Here is a 27,300-nt window from a genome sequence, read left to right on the forward strand (position 1 = left end):
TTCGGGAAGCCACGGAAAGCCGGGCCAGGAGTGCCCTAACTTTCACCAGCTGGCCGCCACGTTTACCGCGGCGCAGATGACGCTTTCGCCGGGGGAGAGGAGCCAGAGGGCGAAAAAGGAAGGCAGGAATCCGGCCAGGTGAGAAAGCTGACTGGGACGTCGTAAAACTAACGTTGAAGTTGATCATATCCGTGTGAGAGGGACAAAGATCCAACAGCGTTTGGCGGTCATACACAAACAGTGAGTTGACAGGTACAACAAAAGACGCGAACAGCACAAAAACAAGCAAAGCTGACAGCGAGAGACGGCAAGCCTTAACACATACTGGCGCCATCTTGGATGCTCCAGAAACTCAATCTGCTCAAAGGAAGGTCAGTTTTGTAGCTTCTGTAACGAGCTAAACTGCTTTCAGATGTGTGAACATGATTGCACAAGGCTTTTTCTTTTGCATATGTACTTGTATATGTACAGTATGTGTAAATCTGTGTTTGTACAGTGAATGTATATGTACAGTATGTGTATATGTGTGTTTTTACCCTGAATGTATATGTATAGTATGTGTGTGTTTGTACAGTGAATGTATATGTACAGTATGTGTATACAGTATGTGTGTTTGTACAGTGAGTGTATATGTACAGTATGTGTATATGTATGTTTGTACAGTGAATGTATATGTACAGTATGTGTATGTGTATGTTTGTATAATGAATGTGCGTGTTGATGTACGAACTTTGAGTGTGTAAATATGTACTGTATTTGTATATGTATGTGGGAGCGTAGGTACCTATGTATGTGTGTGTGAGTGCTCGCACACAGGGTGCGTGTGATGCGTCAGTGCGTTAGATTTGTGGCAGAAGTGCTTGTAGTTAGTGCATGCTGCATGCTGCCCCTGCTTGCCACTCTCTGCTTACAGCTATCGCCGCCAGCTAGCCCCTGGGTGGGTGAAAAGAGGAGCCGAGTGCGTAAGTCTCCTCCTGCTGGTACAAAGCCTCTCCACCACCAAGACCCCTGGGGTGCCTCCTCGTGGCCACACACGGTAAACTGCGTCTTTGCGGACACAGGCTAAACTGTAGGGGATCTCGGAGCAGCAGTGGGCCCCAGAGGCGAGGCGTGCAGGCCCACCAGTGTGTGGACACGCCCTGACGTCCGCCAACCACTGCCCCATCTATGGGTTAAATAGATATAAGACCTCAACGGTGGAAGTGGCGGAGGATGACACTGCATGTCACAACGGCACTGAAGGCGGATGAAGGCAGCAACAGAGGGTGGTCTCTAGTCGTCATGGATCCATGCCACTGGATCAAGGCCCCTCTCTGCCAAGGACCGTGTGGTGGCTGCAGGCGCATCAGTCTCCCCACGCTAAAAGACGTCACGCGCAGGCGTCCTCCCGAATGGGAACCCATCCATTTTACATCCCGGATACTTCAAAGTCCTTTGGCGACCGGGAAGTGGTAACGGGGGCAGGACAGTGAAGTCTGGCAGTCCCTAGCCACAACCTGGCACACAGGCGGTGGGTGTTAGATTCAGTCGTTAAGCTCATGGACTGAGGCAGAAGAGCTTTTTGGCAGCTGCACCCATGACTGAGCAGCCCTATTCAGGATCCACTCTGCTCACCCCAGTAGGGGAGGGGGTTAGAAAAGGTACCCTAAAAATAGCCTGCCTCGCAACATCCTGTCTGGAATACCGCATCCAGAGGGATCACCACCACGCGGTCAGAAACAAAGAAAACAAAAACTACACATTGGAGCCTGGAACGTGCGAACCCTCACGGACAACCAAGCCAGCGATCGACCTGAAAGGCGAACTGCCATCATCTCCAGAGAGCTAAGGAAGTTCCAGATCGACATCGCAGCACTCTCCGAGACCCGACTGGCCGACGAAGGGCAGCTGAAGGAAGAAAAAGGCGGATATACTTTCTTTTGGAAAGGAAAGCCTGCAAATGAGCCACGAATCCACGGTGTGGGTTTTGCTATTAAGAACTGCCTCATCAACCACCTCCATGAACTTCCTGTGGGCATCAACGAGCGCCTAATGACCTTACGCCTTATGCTTGCTAACAGTCATATGGCCACGGTCGTTAGTGCCTATGCACCAACGCTTGATGCACAGGATGAAGTTAAGGAGGCCTTTTATGCTGACCGGGACAAAGTTCTATCTGAAGTCCCCAAGGAGGACAAGTTAATCCTGCTCGGGGACTGGGACGAAACCACCACCTATGGAGGGGTACGCTGGGGAGTGAAGGGGTCGGAAATACAAACTCTAATGGCACACTACTGCTAACTAAGTGCTCGGAGCACAACCTGGTGATCACCAACACACTTTTCCGTCAGAAAACCAAGTTCAAAACATCATGGATGCACCCTCGTTCCAAACTGTGGCATCTCATCGACTATGTCATTGTCCGCTCTAAAGACCGTCGCAACGTTCTAAACACCAGAGCAATGACTAGTGCAGACGACTGCTGGACCGACCACCGCCTCATTCGCTCCATCATGTCCATCCCCTTAATGCGGAAAAGACGGATGCAGAAAAGACAGTGCCGGCCAAGAATTAAATTGGAGCTGTTGAGTGACACTACCTACCAACAACAGCTGCAGGAGGCCTTTAGCGCAGCGTTGCCCAAACAGTACCCAGAGAATACGGAAACACACTGGAGCACACTTTCGACTGCCATAATGAAATCCTGCAAAAATATCCTTGGTCTCAAAAAGCGAAAACATCAAGACTGGTTTGATGAGAACGACACTGAGATCCTGCAACTAATTGACAACAAGCGGCAAGCTTTCATCACTTGGCAAAACGACATCCACTGCAAAGTGAAAAGAGTAGCCCACGCCAAAGCGAAGGCAGCTGTCCAAACACAGGTTAGGAAACTGAAGAACCAGTGGTGGACAAAGAAGGCTCTGGAGATCGAGCAGCTTGCTGACTCTGGAGACACGAGAGGCTTCTTCGATGCCACAAGAGTGGTGTATGGTCCCAGCCACCGCTGCCTAACCCCCCTTCGCTCAAAGGATGGTCTGCTGCTGCTGAAGGACAAGGACGCAATTTCAAACAGGTGGAAAGAACACTATGAGGACCTCTTAAACAGGGACACTATACCTGAGATGGAGGCTCTTGACCAACTCCCACAACAACCCACAGATGAAAGCATGGGAGAACCACCTACCTTGGATGAGCTGCAGGATGCCATTGGAAAGATGAGGAACAACAAGGCTGCTGGGCCCGACGGCATTCCAGCAGAGGTCCTGAAGAAAGGCGGACCCGATCTTACCAAGCACATCCATGCCCTGCTTCTCAAAATATGGGAAGAAGAGGAAATCCCTGCACAGCTCAGAGATGCCCTAATTGTCTCCATATTTAAGAAAGGAGACAAGGCAGACTGTGGGAATTACCGTGGCATCTCTCTCCTGTCCACCATAGGGAAAGCCCTCGCTCGGGTTTTGGCCAACAGACTCACCCCCCTGTCAGAAAGCCTGCTTCCTGAGTCTCAGAGTGGATTTCGCCCAAGCAGAGGCACCACAGACATGATTTTCATCGCACGACAACTGCAAGAAAAATGCCGGGAACAAAACCAATCATTATACATGGCCTTCATAGACCTCACCAAAGCCTTCGACTCGGTTAACCGTCAGGCCCTTTGGCTGGTTCTGTCAAAGATTGGCTGCCCAGACAAATACATCCGGGTACTGAGACTACTGCATGATAACATGTCAGCCACAGTGCTCAGTGGCAGTGGAGATGAAACGGAACCCTTTAGGGTAGACACAGGTGTAAAACAGGGATGTGTCATCGCTCCAACACTATTTTCCATCTTTGTTGCTGCTATCCTCCATCTCACAAACATACATCTGCCCCAGGGAGTCAAAATAATGTACAGAACCGACGGTCAACTCCTCAACATCAACCGTTTCAGGGCTAAAGGTCAAACCACCACCATATCCATCATGGAGCTGCAGTATGCAGACGATAATGCCCTCGTAGCCCTCTCAGAAGAGGACCTACAGTGCACTCTGTCTGCTTTTGCGAAGGCATACAAACAGCTTGGTCTTGCCATCAATATAAAGAAAACCCAAATCCTCCACCAATCACCACCAAACTGTAGTGCGCCTGTCCTGCCCCCAAACCTTTCAATTGACAAAATCCGACTGGAAAATGTGGACCACTTCCAATATCTCGGGAGCCTCCTGTCATCTAAAGCTGTCATTGACGATGAAATTCACCACCGCCTCAGCTGTGCCAGTGGGGCCTTCTCGAGGCTGAGGAAGCGAGTCTTCGAGAACCGTGACCTCCAAGCAAAGACCAAAATCCTGGTCTACAAAGCAGTCGTGCTCCCCACCCTTCTGTATGGGTCAGAAGCCTGGACCACCTACAGCAGGCACTTAAAGGCACTCGAGACCTACCATCATAGATGTCTCAGAAAAATCCTCAGGATCAGCTGGGAGGACCGACGCACCAACACCAGCGTCCTGGAGGAGGCTGGCTTGCCCACCATCACTGCCACGATTGCCCAAAACCAACTTAGATGGACTGGCCATGTAGTCCGCATGCCTGACTCTCGCCTCCCAAAACAAGTTCTTTATTCACAGCTTGTTGAAGGGAAACGGGCCCCGGGAGGTCAAAAGAAGAGATTCAAGGATAACATCAAAGCAAACCTGACAAAATGTCACATAGACCTTAAGTCTTGGGAAGTCAAGGCAACAGACAGGAAGATGTGGAGAAACCTTGTCCGTGAGGGTGCCGCGCAATATAATGACGACCTCCGCCATGCTGCACAAGACAAGCACAGACTAAGAAAGGAGAGAGCATCCACCAAGCAGGCCCAACCCAAGCCCACCACCACTACATTCCCTTGTCCACATTGCCCCAGAATAATCGGGTCCAGAATCTGCCTCTACGCCCACCTGAAGACCCACAAGGACCAGGAAGGAGGACAGTCATACTCGACCACGAGTGACCGCCGATGATGATGACCTATGTATATGTGTATGTATGTATGTGAGTATATGTGAATTTGTGTGTACAATACATTTGACTCCCAGTGTGTGTGGGAGCCAGAGTACGGCCCCAGCCTCCCCGAAAGCCTAACCCACAAACAGTAGGTGTGGTGCCCAGGGAACCAGGGACCACTGCCCCCACTCAGCCAAGCCGGACAGTGACAGGAACCCCAGAGCCCGGTCCACTGCGCCGCCCACAAGGGCCAGCAGCAGGCCGCAGACAGACGCACCCGGCAGAGGACAAGGCACGAGAAAAGCAGAGGACAGCCAGACCCCAAGCCAGCGAGAGACCACACCCCACACGGGCAGAAAGGCGGGAACAATACTTAATTTACGTTCCGTAAACTGTATAATAACCAAACTGTAGCGGCATTGTTATTGTAAGAACGAACACTGAGGAATTATCTTTCTTTTTTTAATTTTTTTTTTATAATGTCCTGCCCAGCTTCTCGGGCAAATCATATAGCAGATGTAGATGCCCATATCGGCTGTTCAGATTTACTTTACAAAAGAGAAGTGTAGGATACTTCTCTTGTTGCCTTACTTGTATTTTGACTTTATTAAATGTATTTATATTATCATTTGGTGCAGCCGGGCCGGAGCAGGAGGGGATAGAAAGAGAGAAAACGGAAGACAGAGGGGGGAATTGTGGGGACAAGAGGGGGATTAGACAGAGAGACAAAAACAACAACAGCAAACACAACAACAACAACAACAACAACAACAGAGCAACATCAGCAAATACGACATGTTTACAAATATGATGGTAAAAGTAATAGCAAATAAGCAGTTAGCGAAAATTTTAAAAAAAAATACAGAAATGACAATGAGCATTATTACACTAAAAATGGAGCAATATGAATACCAATAGAAATAGTGCTATTGATAATAAACAATACCAGTACTTTACCTTTATTATCAACAATACAATTGTTCAAATGCAACAATACATATACGTAATGATAACTTGAGATACGAAAGAATGCAGAAAAATGGAGGGGAAGAAAGAGAAGCAACCTACATTAACCTTGTAGATTGTTATAGTAACAATAGGTTAAGCTTTGTCAGTGTGCCATGTGTTATACCCAGTTTACCCTAGGGCAACAACGTTAATATATGTTTGATGAAACGTGATTATGTGCATGAGTGTATGTGTGCATATGTACTTGTATATGTACAGTATGTGTATGTGTGCTTGTACAGTGAATGTATATGTACAGTATGTGTATATGTGTGTACAGCGAATGTATATGTACAGTATGTGTATATGTGTGTTTGAACAGTGAATGTATATGTACAGTATGTGTATATGTGTGTTTGTACAGTCAATGTATATGTACAGTATATGTATGTGTGTGTTTGTACAGTGAATGTATGTGTAGCATGTGTATGTGTGTGTTTGTACAGTGAGTGTATATGTACAGTATGTGTATATGTATGTTTTTACAGTGAATGCATATGTACAGTATGTGTATACAGTATGTTTGTATAATGAATGTGCGTGTGGATGTACGAACTTTGAGTGTGTAAATATGTACTGTATTTATTTGTATATGTATGTGGGAGTGTAGGTACCTATGTATGTCTGTATGTATGTGTGTGAGTATATGTGAATTTGCATGTACAATACATTTGACTCCCAGTGTGTGCGGGAGCCAGAGTACGGCCCCAGCCTCCCCGAGAACCCATCCCACAAACAGTAGGTGTGGTGCCCAGGGAACCAGGGGCCACCGCCCCCACGCAGCCAAGCCGGACAGCGACAGGAACCCCAGAGCCTGGCCCACCGTTCCGCCCACAAGGGCCAGCAGCAGGCCGCAGACAGACGCACCCGGCAGAGGACAAGGCACGAGAAAAGCAGGGGGCAGCCAGACCCCAAGCCAGCGAGAGACCACACCCCACACGGACAGAAAGGCGGGACGCCCCGCCCGAGGGGCCCGGAGACCCCCCGCAACCGGACGGGAAGACCGCCCCCGCCCCACCGGCAACAGGGCCCCCACGAGCCTCCCCCCCACCCCCGGAGAGCGCGGCGAGGCCAGCCCACGGCCACCCCACCCAAGCCGGCCGCCACAGGACCACCCAGCACGGGGCCACAGGAACCACCCACCCCACCCGCAGGGACCCCAACGATGGAGATGGAACAACCAGCAACCGCCCCGCCGAGTACCCCCCCTGAGGTAGGGGAATAAATAAATAAAATAAATAAATACATAATAATAATAATGATAATAATATTAATAAAATCTATTTTAAAAATAAAAAATATAAAAAATTAAAATAAATAATAATAATGATTAAATCTATTTATAAAAAAAATAAAAAATAAATTAAAAAAATTAAAAAAAATAATTAAAAGAAGATCACAGACATGCTGACACACAAGGTCGCTACCCCAACAACTGGCCGACTCGCAGCACCTCGGAATACCCTGCAGCACCAAGCCACCACAGTAGACGCAGGAATTATCTTTCTAACGTAGTAAAATATCGGCATGCTACGGTATTAAAAACATGAACAATCTTATTACAGTATATGTAAAGTATTAGCCCACATTTCATGTTTTGGTTGTACACAGCTAGCCAGACATGATATGCACTGTAGTTGTAATAACACGCATGACGTGCTGCGCTTATCATGAGCGATATAAAGTGGGACTCACTCGATGGACAGGCTTTTGTTTGGTCCAGCTGGCCTGGGGGCGTTTTTTCCGGTTAATTATGGGTAAGCAGTCCATTTATGTCAGAATAGAATGGCTTCATGTTCCACATTTTGCAACTTCGGGTCACTTTTACCTCACTCTCTTGGCTTCCGCCTGCTCCAACATCTCACTCTTCCTTTGTGCTGGCTTCTAGAAGCAGTAGTTCATCCTCCATGAATTCAGATTCAAAAAGATAAAGTTGTGAATCCCAAAAATAGTCGTATTTGTTGTTTTTTACCGAATCTTCCATTATTAGATAGATAGATAGATAGATAGATAGATAGATAGATAGATAGATAGATAGATAGTACTTTATTGATTCCTTTAGGAGAGTTCCCTCAGGAAAATTAAAATTCCAGCAGCAGTGTACAGAATTGAGATCAAATTTAAAAAGTAAAAAGTAAATAATGGGGGAATAAATGGAAACAAAATAGAAAAATATTACAATAAGAATAAAAATAAAAAGCAACAATGAGAACAAAAATATAGCAGTAAAATAAGAATATAACAAGAGAAACTAGGCAGTAGTGACCATGTTATGAAAAAGTATTGCACTGTTATTGTTTTGCATCCCCTGTCATCCTAGTACCCCCCTGCCCCCCAGAGAGGAGTTGTACAGTCGAATGGCGTGTGGAACAAAGGAGTTTTTTAGTCTATTAGTCCTGCACTTTGGATGAAGCAGTCTAGCACTGAACAGGCTCCTCTGGCTACTGATAACGGTATGCAGAGGGTGACTGGCATCATCCAGGATGCTCACTAGTTTTTCCACAGTCCTCTTCTCTGCCACCGTCGCCAGTGAGTCCAGTTTTATTCCGATCGTAGAACCGGCCCGCCTGATCAGTTTCTCCAGTCTGGAGCTGTCCTTCTTAGATGTACTTCCCCCCCAGCACATTACGATGAAGTACAGAACACTGGCAACCACAGACTGGTAGTACATCCACAAGAGTTTTTTACAAATGTTGAAGGAGCGCAGCCTCCTCGGGAAGTACAGCCTGCTCTGTCCTTTCCTGTACAAGTGGTCCGTGATAACAGTCCAGTACAGCTTATTGTCCACCCACACCCCGAGGTACTTGAATGAGTCCACGGTCTGTACCTGGACAAGTACTGTAGATTCCTTTTGCCGTCACTTCACAAACTTTTGATTGATTGTGACTTTTATTAGTAGGTTGCACAGTGAAGTACATATTCCGTACAATTGACCACCAAATGGTAACACCCGAATACGTTTTTCAACTTGTTTAAGTCGGGGTCCACTTAAATTGATTCATGATACAGATATATACTATCATATATACTATCATCATAATACAGTCATCACACAAGATAGTCACATTGAATTATTTACATTATTTACAATCAGGGGTGTGGAGGGGGTGGGGGGTAGGATATGGACAGCAAGTAGTGGACAGAGAGAGAGAGAGAGAGAGAGAGAGAGAGAGAGAGAGAGAGAGAGAGAGAGAGAAGAGAGCGAGAGAGAGAGAGAGAGAGAGAGAGAGAGAGAGAGAGAGAGAGAGAGAGAGAGAGAGAGAGAGAGAGAGAGAGAGAGAGAGAGATCAGAAGGCATAAGAAAAAGTATCTGCATTTGAATGTTTACATTTGATTATTAGCAATCCGGGGAGGGTGTTAGTTTAGGGTTGTAGCTGCCTGGAGGTGAACTTTTAGTGCGGTTTTGAAGGAGGATAGAGATGCCCTTTCTTTTATACCTGTTGGGAGCGCATTCCACATTGATGTGGCATAGAAAGAGAATGAGTTAAGACCTTTGTTAGTTCGGAATCTGGGTTTAACGTGGTTAGTGGAGCTCCCCCTGGTGTTGTGGTTATGGCGGTCATTCACGTTAAGGAAGTAGTTTGACATGTACTTCGGTATCAGGGAGGTGTAGTGGATTTTATAGACTAGGCTCAGTGCAAGTTGTTTAACTCTGCCCTCCACCTTGAGCCAGCCCACTTTAGAGAAGTGGGTAGGAGTGAGGTCGGATCTGGGGTGGAGGTCTAGAAGTAACCTGACTAGCTTGTTCTGAGATGTTTGGAGTTTAGATTTGAGGGTTTTGGAGGTGCTAGGGTACCAGGAGGTGCATGCGTAATCGAAAAAGGTTTGAACGAGAGTTCCCGCCAGAATCCTCGAGGTGGTTTTGATGACCAGAGAGGAGATTCTGTAGAGAAATCTCGTTCGTTGGTTAACCTTTCTGATTACCTTGGTTGCCATTTTATCACAGGAAAGGTTAGCCTCTAGAATGGAACCTAGGTAGGTGACCTCATCTTTCCTGGTGATAACAATGTCACCCACTTTTATGGTGAAGTCATTGACTTTCTTAAGGTTGATGTGGGACCCAAACAGGATGGATTCTGTTTTACCCAAGTTTATGGATAGCTTGTTGTCAGCGAGCCAGGTGCAAGTTCTACACAGCTGAGCACTGAGGATTTTCTCCACCTGTGACTTGTCCTTGCCGGATACCAGCAGGGCAGAGTCATCCGCAAACAAAAACAATTCACAGTCGCATGCCGATGACATGCCATTTATGTATATTAGGAACATTAAAGGTCCCAATATACTGCTTTGGGGGACTCCACAGAGGGGGGGGGGGGCGTTCACCTCTACCACCTGCTCCCTCCCCTCTAAGTAAGATTGCATCCAGCTCCATGAGGTTTTGTTAAATCCGATTGCTCTGAGCTTATACAACAGTATAGCGTGGTTAACGGTGTCAAAGGCCTTCTGAAGGTCCAGCATGACCATGCCACAGTATTTGCCCGCGTCCACCTCATGTTTGATGTGGTCGGTCAGATAGAGAAGACATGTGTCAGTGGAGTGGTTAGTTCTGAAGCCGGATTGGAATTTTTTAATGAAGAGAAGGGCTGTTGGGCAAGTTATGGTGGTAATGCTACACACCACTACCTTAACTGTGCCTATGACTCTACCAATGTCCAGCACACATTCGTGTGTTTGTGTCGGGAATGGGTTGTTTCCACAAGTATCTGGCAACGCTATGGAAACAGAAATAAATGCGCCGAAGAATTAGTTCAGTCAATGATTAAAATGACCATTAAATATTGTACACATGTTTATAAAAATGTCTGTTACTACAATATATATACATAGCCTTGCAGTGTATATACAAAACATTGATAGAGGGTTTTCCAGTTGCTTTAGATGGCTTTGAAGGCTACAACGGTGACTCTCATTAGCCACATCTTTCAAGCATTTTTTATCATCTTTAAACCCCCCCCCCCAAAAAAAAAAAAAAGGCATATGTTCTGGTCTCACATGATTGTGAACGAATGTACATTGTTATCTAATGAGCTCTGCATTAATCACATACAACACATTTGTGTGCAGTACAGTGTTATATATTTTTAAAACTTTAAGGTACTGTAACTGTAAATTCCTCATCTTTTTATATTAATAGGCATAGTGCTGATTCACTTAACTTGACCTTCCGATCAAGCTCATTATTCTTCCACAAGTACTGTAGATTCCTTTTGCCGTCACTTCACAAACTTTTAATGAAGAGAAGGGCTGTTGGGCAAGTTATGGTGGTAATGTTACACACCACTACCTTAACTGTGTCTAATGGAAGCCTATGACTCTACCAATGTCCAATACTGTTTCAAGAAGTGTTGTGAAGGATTAACGTTATTGTGACAAAACAGCTTTTTCTTCAAAATTAAACCTAAAACAAATTATATATTGTATCATACTCCAAAAAATAATATCATTTCATAGCAATGACACATGAGTGATTTAATTTAAATTCAGCATAGTGTCAGGAGGGTGGATGAGATAGCAGGAGACAGGCAACTGCCTTTAAAATGATCTCTGGAAGGTTCATTAAGCATGCATCTGTCTATGCAACTGCAGAAAAAACTTCATTAGTCTGACATGAGGGTATATTTTTCCAGTATGATCAGGGATGGAAATTGATAAGATGTTACTGGTTCCGAGTCCACTTTCGATTCTGCCTAATGATTTGGTTCTTCATCGGTTGTCTTGTTTGGAAAAAACAACAACGGAAAAGTGGATTAGCATCAATGTTGTTTAGTTCAGAGGTAACATGACCTTACAAAGCCAACAGTAGGTCTTAAGAGCCACATACGCAGCACATAAAAAAATATATAAGACATGAATATTCTTCTTTAGAATTTAACAAAAGAAAAAAAAATACACAAGAATGTAAAATTTAGTAACATTATTTAAAAAAACTTTTAAGCATATTTGTCGTCTTCATACAAAATATACTGGTGAAACTCAAAACATTTGAATATGGTGCAAAAGGTTTGTTTAGATGTACAAGGTGAAACTAATAAATGACATAGGTTCATAACATGCAACTTCAAATGTTTCAAGCCTTCTTTTGATATATTTTTTAAAAATGATGCCTTACAGTTTTTTTTAAATCTTGAATTGAAAATCTCAGAAAATGAGCAAACTGTAAGCCATAATTGTCAAAATTATAATAAATAAAGGCTTGACATATCTCACTTTGCATGTAACAAGTTAATATGACATGATAGTTTCACATTTGAAGTTGAATGGCTGACATTAATAGACTTTTACACAATGTCCTCCTTTTTTAGTTTCACCTGTATAATGGGAATGATTATAATGGGATAATGGGTACTCTTCCTGCCGCACTGAAAGGTGAGAGGTACTGTAGACATAAACTGAAGCTTGTACTGTACTGCTCGCCTCTGAGCCAGTCAGAATATGTCTCTCGTCCTGCTTATCTAAATGAGTAGGCATTTTGTTGAATTTCAATCAATCAATGTTTATTTATATAGCCCTAAATCACAAGTGTCTCAAAGGGCTGTACAAGCCACAACGACATCCTCGGTACAGAGCCCACATACGGGCAAGGAAAACTCACCCCAGTGGGACGTCAATGTGAATGACTATGAGAAACCTCTAGGAGAGACCGAAAGCAATGGATGTCGAGTGGGTCTGACATAATATTGTGAAAGTCCAACACATCAGCGAAAGTCCAGTCCATGGTGGGGCCAATTTAACATGTATTATCGGCTTTGACAATTTGGAAAATGGTGCTAACATTATAGGTTTTTTTATGGAAGTTTAAAGGGAACCTATTACGCAAAATAACTTTTTCTTACCTGTTTTTGAATATTTGGGATCTGCATAAGTCTTGAACATTTGAAATCGAACCATGGAGGCCTTCCTTCATACTTCCTCCAAACAAGCTGGACTGGCCTTTTGGAAAAAAACACTAAGGTGGTGTATTGTCCTGCTTTTTTATATTAAAACATGCATCCATCCATCTGGTCTTTCAGATCTTTTTCCGGTGACACTACATTTTTTTTTTTTTACCTTCCTTCTTCCTTCCATCCGCGGTCCTGTCATTAAATAGCAACTTCCAGAATATGATAAAAGCATCTGTGTTTGGTCAGTTTTTTTGTTTCTGCTGACTAGTGATTTACATTTTTGTTATTTGAAATATAAAATGAAACTTAAAGCATTGTTTTGGATCTAATCATTACTTTAGAACACCTTGTTTTTATTTGAATGTTGATATTTTTTTTTTCTCCAAAATAAAATATATTTGTTTTTCTTTTGTTGTTCAATTCCCATTATGAAAATAAAATTCAATGACCAAAACATACACTGACCTGCATCCCTGACTTTGATTTCAACAAATTACTTTTTGTGATTCTGAAAGAGTCTCATCTGGAATATTTCATTACCGAATCTTAAATTTAATCCCTGGTTAAACTTTAAAGTTTAATGTTGTTTTATTTTTGGAGAATTAATTTCTAAACTTAATGGATTGACCTTCCTCAACAAATGTCCCACTCAGTAAACACATTCTACTGAACTGCAGTAAGTAGTCTTTGTCATTATGCTACTGTGAAAAAATAAATACAATGAGTTCACACAGTTAAGTTCAATGTGACCTCTAAGCACACCATAACAGCACTGCGAAATGTCAGCAGAGCAAAAAAAAAAAAAAAAAAAAGATTTCTGCTCAGTGACAAAACTTGAAAATCTGTGCCCTTGCAAGGAAGAAATAAACAATGGAGATAATCTGTTATTCATAGTCAAACCAATGGCAATTTGAATGACAATAAGATGAGGCATTTTGTAAAAAGTGACATTACAAAATGCATCACGGCTGTTTCGTGTACTGCACCAAAGCACCTTCCAGTGTCTTTATAGCCTCTCGTCCAATCTTCAAGGGCAGGCTTTTTCCATCAGGGTCCATTACTGTTGAAAACCCTGTACAAGTAGTTTGTATGAACCATATATCAAACTTTTCATTGTAGCAATTTCATATTTGATTATCGTTGGGGTTGTGCAATGGTTTGTTTACGCTTCTGGATCCAAGTTCATAGTCTGGTTTCAAGATTTTTACATAGGATTTGCATCATGCTCTGACTCAGAATCATCAGAATCAGAAGTACTTTATTAATCCCTGAGGGGAAATTAAGATTTTCAGCAAAATCCCATTCAAGATCAGACACAAACATTACAGGGAGACAGAACAGGATCGCTGACGAGTCTGCCAACTTCCGGCGCCCCTTACAAAAAAGGTGAGAAACAGGTACACGCTGTGTAAAATAATTCAGTCTAAGCCTGGGCCCCTAGTCCAGCCCAAGTCCTGGGTCTAGTCCACCAACTCCACTTTATCTGAGACACTGAACAGGTACCAATATTATATTGAGTATGAAGTAGGGATGTGCTGATTGATCAGCCACCAATCTGTATCGGCTGGTTTTCGTGAAAAGTACTTGGTCCCATTGCAGATTAATGCCTTTTAATTTCGATCACAAACACAGATCCCCTCTAGCTGACACTATTTATTTTTGTCATGAAATGTCAGTCAGGTCAGGTCTTGTTTTGAGTTTGTTCGTGTTTTCCCATGTTTGGTGTTTTAGTTACTGTCGGGTACCCTCATTTTGTTTGCATTTCCTGTATCCTGTTTTGTATTCATGCGTCCTCTCAGAAGTAAACTGTTTTGCTGCTCGTCTGTTAGTTTACTTTGAAGTCTGCTTTAGTTCTTCAGTAGTTGCATAACCTTCCCTATGCTGCAGTGCACCTCCTACTGCACTCGTCTTGTTTTTGTTTTTTTGTCCATTAAATGCATTTTTACCTCTACGCTGTCTCCCGCTGTCTTCTGCACATTGGGATCACAAGCACCATCGCTGTCATACAACCCAAACGTCACTTTTTAATTCCCCGGCTGACAATTGGCTAACTGCTAATTATGTGTCTCCATACACAGTGCGGAGAATCTCCCATAAGATAATAATAACTTTTGTTATTACAAAGAAAATGCATTTCCTAGTTTTTTAAAGGGGAACTGCACTTTTTAGAATGTTGACGATCAGTGACAATCCATATGTGAGAAAAATATATATAATTCTCTGTTTTTGTGCAGTCTAAATTGTAAAATAGGGCTTGTAGTAGACTGCTAACAATCGAGTCAATGTGAGTCATCTAGTTTGCCTATAATAAAGCCCTGTAATAAACATCCAAAAACCCTCAACAATACTCCATTTACATATCGTGACCTGCATAGTAACCAAGTATTAGGGATATTGTTGTTATAAGAGCTAAATAAGAGAAACTATTTACAGTAACACCGCGCCTTGATCACAGAGGTACCTTGCGACTGCAACTATTGACATACTGAGCCGATAAGCTGTTGCATCGCTTCTGAGTTGGTAAAAGTTTGAGCTGGTTTATAAATCATGTCTCACATTGGTCGAAGGGTGTGGTCATAAGGTGAGAAGTTGGTCACTCTGAAATTAAATTTAGACCTGAATACATTGCTAGGAAGAAGCGAATATATATTTGTCTTCTCCCACTTTTTTGTTTTGTTTTACCTGAGTGAGGATTATGATGAATTCATCATCTAAACGGACAGTACAGTGTCCTGAAAGATAAACACATTATCAGTCGGCATCCAAGTGAGAGCAGCTATGAACATAATACAATTTAAAAATAATAGTAATTTCTTGTCATTCACTTGGCACTACCGCTACATGACGCTTAGTGTTTCACTATAGCTGGATCTGTCTAGCACCCAGCTTTTAAAACTTACAGCTCATTCAGGCTCAAAAATATAAGGTTCTGGATCATCATTTTTCCCAAAGTACAAAACGCAAAACAAGTGAAGTTGGTACGTGGTGTAAATTGTAAATAAAAATCGAATACAATTATTCGCAAATCCTTTTCAACCTATATTCAATTGAATGCACTGCAAAGACAAGATACTTAACGTTTGAACTGGTAAACTTTTGTTATTTTTTGCAAATATTAGCTCATTTGGAATTTGATGCCTGCAACATGTTTCAAAAAAGCTGGCATAAGTATCAAAAAAAGTCTGAGAAAGTTGAGGAATGCTCATCAAACACTTATTTGGAACTTCCCACAGATGAACAGGCTAATTGGGAACAGGCGGGTGCCATCATTGGGTATAAAAGCAGCTTCAATGAAATACTCAGTCATTCACAAACAAGGATGGGGCGAGGGTCACCACTTTGTGAACAAATACGTGAGCAAATTGTCGAACAGTTTAAGAACAACATTTCTCAACCAGCTATTGCAAGGAATTTAGGGATTTTACCATCTACGGTCCTCAATATCATCAAAAGGTTCAGAGAATCTGGAGAAATCACTGCACGTAAATGGAAAGGCGGAAAACCCACATTGGATGCCCATGACCTTCGATCTCTCAGGCGGTACTGCATGAAAAAGCGACATCAGTGGGTAAAGGATATCACCACATGGGCTCTGGAACACTTCAGATAACCACTATCAGTAACTACAGTTTGTCGCTACATCTGTAAGTGCAAGTAAAAACTCTACAATGCAAAGCGAAAGCCATTTATCAACAACACCCAGAAACGCTGCCGACTTCGCTGGACCCGAGCTCATCTAAGATGGACTGATGTGAAGTGGAAAAGTGTTTTGTGGTCTGACGAGTCCACATTTCAAATTGTTTTTGGAAACTGTGGATGTCGTGTCCTCTGAACCAAAGAGGAAAATAACGTTATAGGCGCAAGGTTCAAAAGCCAGCATCTGTGATGGTATGGGGGTGTATTACATCCCAAGGCATGGCTAACTTACACATCTGTGAAAGCACCATTAATGCTGAAAAGTACATACAGGTTTTGGAGCAACATATGTTGCCATCCAAGCAAAGTCTTTTTCATGGACGCCCCTGCTTATTTCAGCAAGACAATGCCAAGCCACATTCTGCACGTGTTATAACAGCGTGGCTTTTTAGTAAAAGAGTGAAGGTACTAGACTGGCCTGCCTGTAGTCCAGACCTGTCTCCCATTGAAAGTGTGTGGCGCATTATGAAGCGTACAATACGACAAACGGAGACCAAGGACTGTTTTTTTTTGATTGATTGAAACTTTTATTAGTAGATTGCACAGTACAGTACATATTACGTATAATTGATCACTAAATGGTAACACTCGAATAAGTTTGTCAACTTGTTTAAGTCGGGGTCCACGTAAATCAATTCATGGTAAAACATGTTGAACAACTTAAGCTGTACATCAAGCAAGAATGGGAAATCATTCCACCTGAAAAGCTTCACAAATTGGTCTCCTCAGTTCCCAAACGTTTACTGAATGTTGTTAAAAGGAAAGGCCATGTAACACAGTGGTAAAAATGCTCCTTTGCCAACTTTTTTGCAATGTGTTGCTGCCATTAAATTCCAAGTTAATGATTATTTGCAAAAAAAAAAAAAATCTCAGTTTGAATGTGTCATTAAGTATCTTGTCTTTGCAGTCTATTCAATTGAATATAAGTTGAAAAAGATTTGCAAATCATTGTATTCTGTTTTTTATTTACGTTTTACACAACATACCAACTTCACTGGTTTTGGGTTTTGTAGTCTTCATTGGCTCTAATGAAGTCTGCCATAATTAGTTGTAGTTGTTCTTGTTAAAATAAATAGCGAACTTTGTGATGCGCTCTGTTAAATCAATGTGTCCAAAAAATGTTCCGGCAATGCTTAGAATTACCAGAATACGTAAATATTACATGTCACTTTGTCATGACTGTACATGCTACTACATTACTGGTACTAGAACCAAAACATATTTTGATACTTTTCTAAAGAAAGGGAACCAAACAATGGCACTATAGGATTTATTGTTATACAATATATTATGGTACATCAAACATACACTGAATAACATTATAAATGCAACTCTTCTGTTTTTGCTCCCATTTTTCATAAGTTAAACTCAAAGTTCTTAAACTTTCTATATACACAAAATACCTTTTCCTCTCAAATATTGTTCAGAAATCTGTGTAAATCTATGTAAGTGATTATTTCTTCTTTGCCAAGATAGTCCATCCCACCTCACAGGTGTGGCATATGATTATTGCGCAGGTGTCTTAGGCTGGCCAAAATAAAAGGCCAGACTAAAATGTATCACACAGCACAATGCCACAGATGTTGCAAGTTTTGATGGGGCATGCAGTTAGCATGCTGAATGCAGGAATGTCCACCAGAGCTGTTGCCCGTGAATTGAATGTTCATTTATATACAATAAGCCGCCTCCAAAGGCTTTTTCAGAGAATTTGGCAGTACATTCAACCGGCCTCACAACCGCAGACCATGTGTAACCACACCAGCCGAGGACCTCCACATCCAGCAGGTACGCTTCCATGATCGTCTGAGACCAGACACCCGAACAGCTGCTGCAACAATTGGTTTGCAGTAGGGATGTCCGATAATGGCTTTTTGCCGATATCCGATATTCCGATATTGTCCAACTATTTAATTACAGATACCGATATCAACCGATACCGATATCAACCGATATTTGCAGTCGTGGAATCAACACACTATTATGCCTAATTTGGACAACCAGGTATGGTGAAGATAAGGTACTTTTTAAAAAAAATAGTAAAATAAGATAAATAAATTAAAAACATTTTCTTGAATAAAAAATAAAGTACAACAATATAAAAACAGTTACATAGAAACTAGTAATGAATGAAAATTATTAAAATTAACTGTTAAAGGTTAGTAATATTAGTGGACCAGCAGCACGCACAATCATGTGTGCTTACGGACTGTATCCCTTGCAGACTGTATTGATATATATTGATATATAATGTAGGAACCAGAATATTAATAACAGAAAGAAACAACCCTTTTGTGTGAATGAGTGTAAATGGGGGAGGGAGGTTTTTTGGGTTGGTGCACTAATTGTAAGTGTATCTTGTGTTTTTTATGTTGATTTAATTAAAAAAAAACAAAAAAAACAAAAACAAAAAAAAAAAAAAACGATACCGATAATAAAAAAAACGATACCGATAATTTCCGATATTACATTTTAACGCATATATCGGCCGATAATATCGGCAGGCCGATATTATCGGACATCTCTAGTTTGCATAACCAAATAATTTCTGCATAAACTGTGATCAACTGTCTCAGGGAAGCTCATCTGGATGTTCGTTGTCCTCATTGGGGTTCGTCGTCGTAACCGACTTGAGTGGGCAAATCCTCACATTCGATGGCGTCTGGCACGTTGGAGAGGTGTTTCTGGTTTTCACTGTTTAGGGCAGTGGTCACACCACATACTGACTGCTTTTGTGAGGCCCCAGGACCTATGTAAAGCAAAACTGCACATTTCAGAGTGGCCTTTTATCGTGGGCAGCCTAAGGCACACATGTGCAATAATCATGCTGTTTAATCAGCATCTTGATATGCCACACCTGTGAGGTGGGATGGATTATATTGGCAAAGAAGAAATGCTCACTGACACGAATTTAGACAGATTTGTGAACAATATTTGAGAGGAATAGGTCTTTTGTGTATACAGTAAATGTTTTCGATCTTTAAGTTCAACTCGTGAAAAATTGGGAGAATTTGTTGAAAGGACTAGTTGGTACAATCCCTGGGGACTCTGCATGGCAGGGGCGTCCTCCTCCCTGAGCCAGGCTTGCACCTGACCGCATACCTAAATGAGGCTAAGTAACACTGCTGGGAGGCTTTTCCACCATTGGGACACATCTTCAGTTGTGTGCCCCAGCGTCACGGGGTGTTTCGGCCCGGCTTACCACAAGACACCCTCTGAAAAAACAAAAGTGATGCATTTATATATTTCTTCAGTATACGTTTCTTACTGCAATCCAAGAACCATTTTGGCTTTGAATAAAGTAGTGAACATATTAGACAACTTGTATTTTAGTAGTAAGCAAGCAAACGTAGGCTCCTAATTTGTCCGTTGACGTATTCAGTAACATATTGTGTCATTTCTCATTCTATTATTTTGTCCAAATTATGAGGCACAAGCGGTAGCAGATTGATAATTAATCTACTTGTTGATTTACTGTTAATATCCGCTTACTTTTCTGTTTTAACATGTTTTATCTACACTTCTGTTAAAATACAATGAACACTTATTATTCTGTTGTCTGGATTCTTTACATTAGTTTAGGATGATACCACAAATTTAGTATGGATCCGATACCAAGTAATTACAGGATCATACATTGGTCACAGTTCAGATTCTCCTGAGTCCAGGGAAGTATTTCCTGACTTTATAAACATAATATAAATCTAAAAACAGGTAAAACGATAGTGTGACGATAAAAAAAATATTGATGTAATCATTGTAGTATCGACTAGATACGGCTCTTGCACTGTGTATCCTCATAGTGGATGTTAAGTGTAGATCCACCCATGGCATTCAATTACATTGAGGAGTGCCAGCTTGCTGTTAGCGGTGACTGTGAGCTATTGTATTCTCCTACAGTGTGTAGTGATGCACGTTTAGCTATTCCTCGTCCTAAAGGTATGATACTTGTAAGAATGGAGGCGAGAATTAGTGATTTAGAAGTAGCTAAAACACTGCGGATGGACGTTAGCCGCTAGCTAGGTTACCATGTTTTGAAGCACCTATTGCCATTGGTGTCGTTAGGCCTATTTAAGGGGGGCTGAAGTCCCTCTAAAATATTTTTAAGTACCCCTAAATAATTTGGTGTGATTTTTATTTTTATTTTTTTTACAAACAATTGCTGTAAAAAAAAATAAAAAAATGCAGGAATATGAGTTTAAAATAATTAATAATATAACAATATGGATAGGCTGTCATTATTCATTATGATTATAAATCATTTGAAGACCCTTTGTCAGCGCTTATTATACAATCCAATCTCTTCCATCAGTAACGCCTGCATTACTATACTGACAATCAGTGTTGGGACAAACGCGTTACGCCGTTATTTTTGGCGGTAACTAGTAATCTAACGCGTTATTTTTTATATCCAGTAACTCAGTTACCGTTACTACATGATGCGTTACTGCGTTATGTTACGTTATTTTCTATGTAGTATCGGCTAGAAACAGAAAATCTGAGTGTGTTTTATTGGAGCGCTGCGGTGTCATCCTTCTGTGTCACAAGGAAAAGAAAAGGCGTGCTTTGTGTTGGTGGGGGCGGGGGGAGGGGGCTCCCAGACCGTAGTTGAGGAGCGCAAGGGAGACGTTCCTCCAGGTCCGATGTACTTCGGGGCTAACAACCTTCACTTTACCCGGCAGAGGGTGAATGACGAGGCCGGCTGTTTGTTGCAACTTTGTGACTTTATTGATGTCTTGCACGTAGCCATCCACCAAGCTAGATCACCTGCAGCACTCACTGTTGCCGCTCCCTCACCTCTCTCGCCCACTCACTCACTGACGCCACTCACCTCACATGCTGTCATATCTTAAAGGGCCACACACCCACACACACATACGCTACTCCCATAACAACTAACAAGACATCATGGCAAAGCCAGAAGTCGAGTTTATTAACATGGAGACATTCTCAATACTTTTCTTTTGTCGACCACAAAGAAAAGAACATTTTAGTTAAATGTAAGTTGTGTCTTGGATCAAAGATCCCATCTACTTAAAGTTAAAGTGCCAATGATTGTCACACACACACTGGGTGTGGCAAAAATATTCTCTGCATTTGACCCATCACCCTTGATCACCCCCTGGGAGGTGAGGGTAGCAGTTAACAGCAGCAGTGACCACGCCTGGGAATAATGCCCAAAACAGCAATTCAAATCTGCTGAAACAGTTACATAAGTGTAGTGGAAAAGTCAGAGTCTTAAACAGGAATAACCCTTCCAGGGTTCAAAGACCCTGGATCATACGTAACTTCTTACAATATCTACTGCAGATAGAGGCGAAAAACCCAATGTTGGTATATGGGTGAAAATTCCTTCTATGACCCTTTATGAGCGATCGCTATTTTCAGCCCGCAGAAATTGACTATTTTGACGATATGTATATATATTTAGAAAACAAACAATCTGTTTTAAAATGAATTTAGACTTATGACTGTAAGCTGTTGCAGAATTCTTTCTCCAGCATTTGCAATGAATGTAGTTACCAATAGTGTTGTTATATGATTGATTTTGAACAAAACTGATTTTCATATGAGTCTATTATTCATTGGTGCTCGTGTAGATCCCTCGTTGGTGCCTCAGATTAGTGGCCTGCCAACACTTCGTTGGGCTTTTGGCTGCCTTGATGGAGAAGGGCGCTGTTTCACCCCTTCCCGTGGCTGGCAACCTTAGTCGTCCTCGTCATCACTGGACATGTGTTTTTCTTTCCTCTTGGTTCCTCTCAGTCAGGTCTCGGGATCCGACTTTGACCCTGACCCTCTCGGTGGGCGGAAGGGAATCTGGAGTGGCGGTGTGTCATCCTCAAATCTGCACAGAGGAACTGGCACACAAATTCTGCATCTTGTAAAAATACTATTTTGGTCTCACGCTTATTCCTCCGTCCAAAGGAGCTGTTGGTCCTGGGAAGGGCTGATCTGTATACAGTTCACAGGGTGAGAAATTCAAAGGCGTAAAAATGGTTTTATTCAGGGACATTCGAATGATCATTAATGCTAATGGCAACATGTCAATCAATTTTAATTTGGTCTGTGCCCAGATTTTTAGCCAAATTGTTTTAATGTTCTGGTTCATCCTTTTAATCTTACCTTGGGACTGAGGATGATAACCTATTTTCTAGTCCGAGAGCCTTTTCGACCAAGGCTAAGTGAGTATTTATTTTTAAATGGTTGCCGTTGTTTGACCTAATCTTTTTTGGGGAAAATATGTCGGGGTATTTAGGTATTGAGTTTGAGTTTGAGTTTGAGTTTATTTCGAACATGCAAGCATACAACATAATACATTCTCCTCTCCTTGTATTAAATCAAAAAAAAATTCGACACGCTCAAACTTGACACAATCCAAACTCACCTCCTCCCCCCTTTGTCCCTGAAAAAGGGACTGTGTTAGTCATAGTAGTAGTGGTAGTAGTGGTAGCGGTAATAGTACTTTCAGAAACATCCAAGAAAAAGAAAAGACAGCTGATAGTCAAGCGCAGCAAGAGCAGAGGCGGAGGACAGGTCATGTTTGAGGTCAATGTTTGCTTTTGCAATAGTAATTTTATATTTTACAACACCTAGTGAATTATTGTGGCCTCAATAATTCACTAAGTAGTTTATTTAGTTTAGTCTTTATATGATAGGACAATGCACAGAAACATTAAGTTCAAAAACAGGCATGTTCTGTACCAGATTATATCTAAATAGCTGCATTCCATCTGCAGTCCCTGGCTACCTAAATTAAAGGGATGCAAAAATCATGCAATAAAATTATAGCATGTAATCAATTAAGAAAAGTCATAAAATGCCCTTACATGGACACATACTTAATATACAATACAACCACACCTCATTTACATCATCACACAAAGACAATACATGCTCTTGTTCACATCTGTCATCATTTATAAAAATAACCATGTTTTTAACAGCCACACCTCACAATTTACTACAAAAATTGCTCTCATGGACAATATAATACACATTAAGTTGATGTGTCAAACATAATGCCCACCTTAGTGACCGTGTGAGCAGCTTTGATTAATTCTAAGTGAAAGTCAGTCATAGACTCTTCCGCATAAACTTTGTTCCTTAAACTTTTAAAAATCATACGATCCGTATTTAGACCTGTTCTAATTGCTCTTATAAGAGCGGAGTCCCGATTTTTCATTAGAATCCAAATTGTTTTATTAATCCAAGGTATTTTTATTTTAGCACTTTTCTATCTGGGTTTTGTTTTAGTGTATTTACAGATGATCTCTTTGATTTTAGTCATCCAAATGTAATTCTAGTAGGGCTGTTTATCATTTGTGGCATGTAGAAGTTGTTTATAATATCCTTAAGTTTCTTTCTACGCGTCTTATTTAACCAATTCAGTCCCCCATAACGATCAATTCTTTCATACTGTGCTGTTTGAGGATGTCTGAAAATGAATTTAGAAAAATGTCTTTAGCTGTGGTCGGTCGGTATGCTACAATTACTTTGAAATACATTTCTGAGGACAATGTGATTTTAATTTCAACACACTCAAGATGATCTACTGGGAGGGTTATTTGTTCACTTTTAATGTTTTCCCTTACATAAATCATAACTCCTCCCCCCTTTGTTACTTGATCTGTTTTTTCTGTAAACTTGTACCCCGGGACATTAATTATAACAAAAGGTATTACAGGTCTTAACCATGTCTTCGATAGACAAAGGTACCCCAGATTAGAGTCTGACAATAACTGCTGAATTTGTTCAGTATTGTTCCTGTTGTAAAAAGTTGAATAATGCGGACATGTTTGTTACTGAATACTTTCTATCAGACTTCTATCTTGGTGACTTTTTTGTATGTAATAAGCAACTATATTTGATATGCTTAAATGTGGTATTTTAGCTTAGCTGTTGAGTAGCTGCTATCTCCCTGTAACCTACAGTAGAAGTGTCCACATTTCAGCTCATAGCTATGTGTTTAACAGATAACCGAAACAATTGAAAATGTGGTATTTTGTATGTTGGTTCAATCAGTGGCAGCTACGCCCTGTTTCATTATTCGACCTACATTTTTGGTTTCGTAGGCGGGGCAGAGGGCAAGGGAACAATGTGGGACAGCAATTGTCCATCTTATACTATGCTAATTGTTGTAAGGATAATTCAACATGAGCGGCCACACCTTGAGTTCAAACACAAATATATATATATATATAGGTGTCAAAGGCTCCTAGTATGAGTCGTCTAAACGGTGATCATACATGTTGTAGGTCAGGTGGCGGAGCACACGAACACAATTTAGTCAGCCAGGGCTTTCACCGATAGGACAGTTGGAACAGTCCTTTTTCATCACTCGTTAAGAAGGAGGCGTTCCCAGTAGACGTCAGCCATTTGTGGTGCTTCAGGCTGTGGTATGAGTTCTCATGGAGGAGCCTTCGTAGTGGTGTTGTTGCAGCTTGAGGGTTTTTGCAGTCAGGGAACAGTCTGTAAAGCAGGTCATTGTCATGCCGCCTTCGATCTTCAAAAAGGAAGCACAGTTTCTTTTGAACCACCTCATTTTTTGAGTTTGTGTGGCCCCAGTGTCAATCATGAACTGATAACATTGTCCGTTGACACTTATGTCCAGCAGAGGGCCTGTCTGTTTTTCCTGCTGGGGGCTCCTTTGGCAGGTCTGCATGATGTTTTTTGCTGGCACAGTCACATGACCAGCGACCTGGACTGATATTGGCAGGTCCGCTGTCCGCCAACCGAGTTTGAGGTCAAATTGCCCTTTATTGACATTTCTTACTTCTGTTTGCAACTAAAGGCAAGTCTCCCCACTGCTGAATAAACTTTATCTGATCTTTGACCCTTCGGTTCTTTTTATTTTTTAGCAATCTGTAAATTATGTTATAATAATGTTTCCTTGCTGTTCTGTCAAAGCCTTTTCGTTATCTTTATATTTTCGTAATTCTGCAAATGATGTTTCAAATCACAGCATTACTAGTCTAGTGCACGTTAAATCAATATTTCTAATCCAAAGTTTAAAAGATAAGGCGAACGTAATAATTAACTTTGCGAGCGCGCATTTTGGAAACACCAGACGCTTTCGACTTGTTATATTTATTAATCTAGGCTCTTATTTGTTCCATTATTTTAATTATATACATATTTATCATCATTGGTTCCCTCATAAAAACACTATTTATATATATATATATGTATGTATGTGGGCTCTGTACCGAGGATGTCGTTGTGGCTTGTACAGCCCTTTGAGACACTTGTGATTTAGGGCTATATAAATAAACATTGATTGATTGATTGATATATCTTAGTCTACATTTTCTTCATATCTTATTTCACTCAAACAACCAAACAAACAAACAACCCTGCAGTGATAACCACCACCAACAGCATATGCTGACACAGAATACCATTTACGAATACCTTCATTTGTCACTTTCTCATCTTTTCTTCACTTTCGTTTTCCTTTACAAACAACATCCTGTATCCATCTCTTCCTTACACTTCACACAATGTTTCTATTTTCTGTTCTCCTCTCCTAGAAACCATTCACGTAACGTAAGGTTATAAACATCCTTTTCCCATATTTTCTCAATCCATCCTCTTCACCCTCAATCTTCCTTCACCTGCTCTCTCTCTTTCTCTCTCTCTCCCTCTCTCTCTCTCTCTCTCTCTCTCTCTCTCTCTCTCTCTCTCTCTCTCTCTCTCTCTCTCTCTCTCTGTCTCTCTCTCTCTTGTAACTTAATTAAAATACACATATATGAATGTATTCTATTTTATTTGTATTTTTAATTTAATTTATTCGCTATATAATAATTCAAAGTTACAATTTGTTCTAATCTAAACTGTGCGTGTGTTTGTGTGTGTGTATGTACATGTGTGTGTGTGTGTGTGTGTGTGTGTGTGTGTGTGTGTGTGTGTGTGTGTGTGCGTGTCTTGTGTTTGTGTGTTTGTGTGTGTGGCTTGTGTGTGTAAAATCACAGCCTGTCTGTTGTACAGAACTGTTTGGATCAGCAGAGCATCAAGCTTGAAAGCAATTAACGGAATAATGAATCTAACTCTGTTTCACTTATAACAAAACTCAATATTATTTAATATTTAAATATTTATTTATTTATTTATCTTTAATTTTACTAAAATTATCAACTCAAACTGCCAGTTTACTTCTTCAGAATGAGAAAAACCGTCCACTAACCTTGTAATACCAAACTAAACTAATCCTATGCTATTCTAATTTATGATCAGATATGCTACGCTAAGAGTGACACACTTCTCTGGCTCACGTCTATTGTGTAACACGTCACACAACCTCCTCACACATACAGAGTCAGAACAAATAGCCTTTACACAGCCTCTCCTATTAGTAGCTTAATATGTTCAAACACCTACAAAAATACGTCTGCAAATCACAAAAGCCTATATAGTTTGGCGTTATTTTAAATCAACCATCACAGAACAAATTGAATAGTGAAAAAGGTCTGCTTGACCTAAATCGATAACACGTACACACGGACACACGACCAAAAACAAACAGAAACTCCTCTTATCTCAGTTAATCGAACATCTACTACATATCTCTCCCAACAAAGAGCGAGCCCTCTTTTCAAAATTATAATCACATATATCACATATACCTGAACCATATGAAAATAAACAACATTTATCATTCACTCCGAGCTGGACGAAATGGTTGGAGAGAGGGAAATCTGGGCTTCCCTGCTTAGGCTGCTGCCCCCGCGACCCGACCTCCGATAAGCGGCAGAAAATGGATGGATAGATAATT

The sequence above is a fragment of the Entelurus aequoreus genome, linkage group LG04 (assembly GCF_033978785.1).
Source record: "Entelurus aequoreus isolate RoL-2023_Sb linkage group LG04, RoL_Eaeq_v1.1, whole genome shotgun sequence".
In the NCBI taxonomy this organism is placed as follows: domain Eukaryota; kingdom Metazoa; phylum Chordata; class Actinopteri; order Syngnathiformes; family Syngnathidae; genus Entelurus; species Entelurus aequoreus.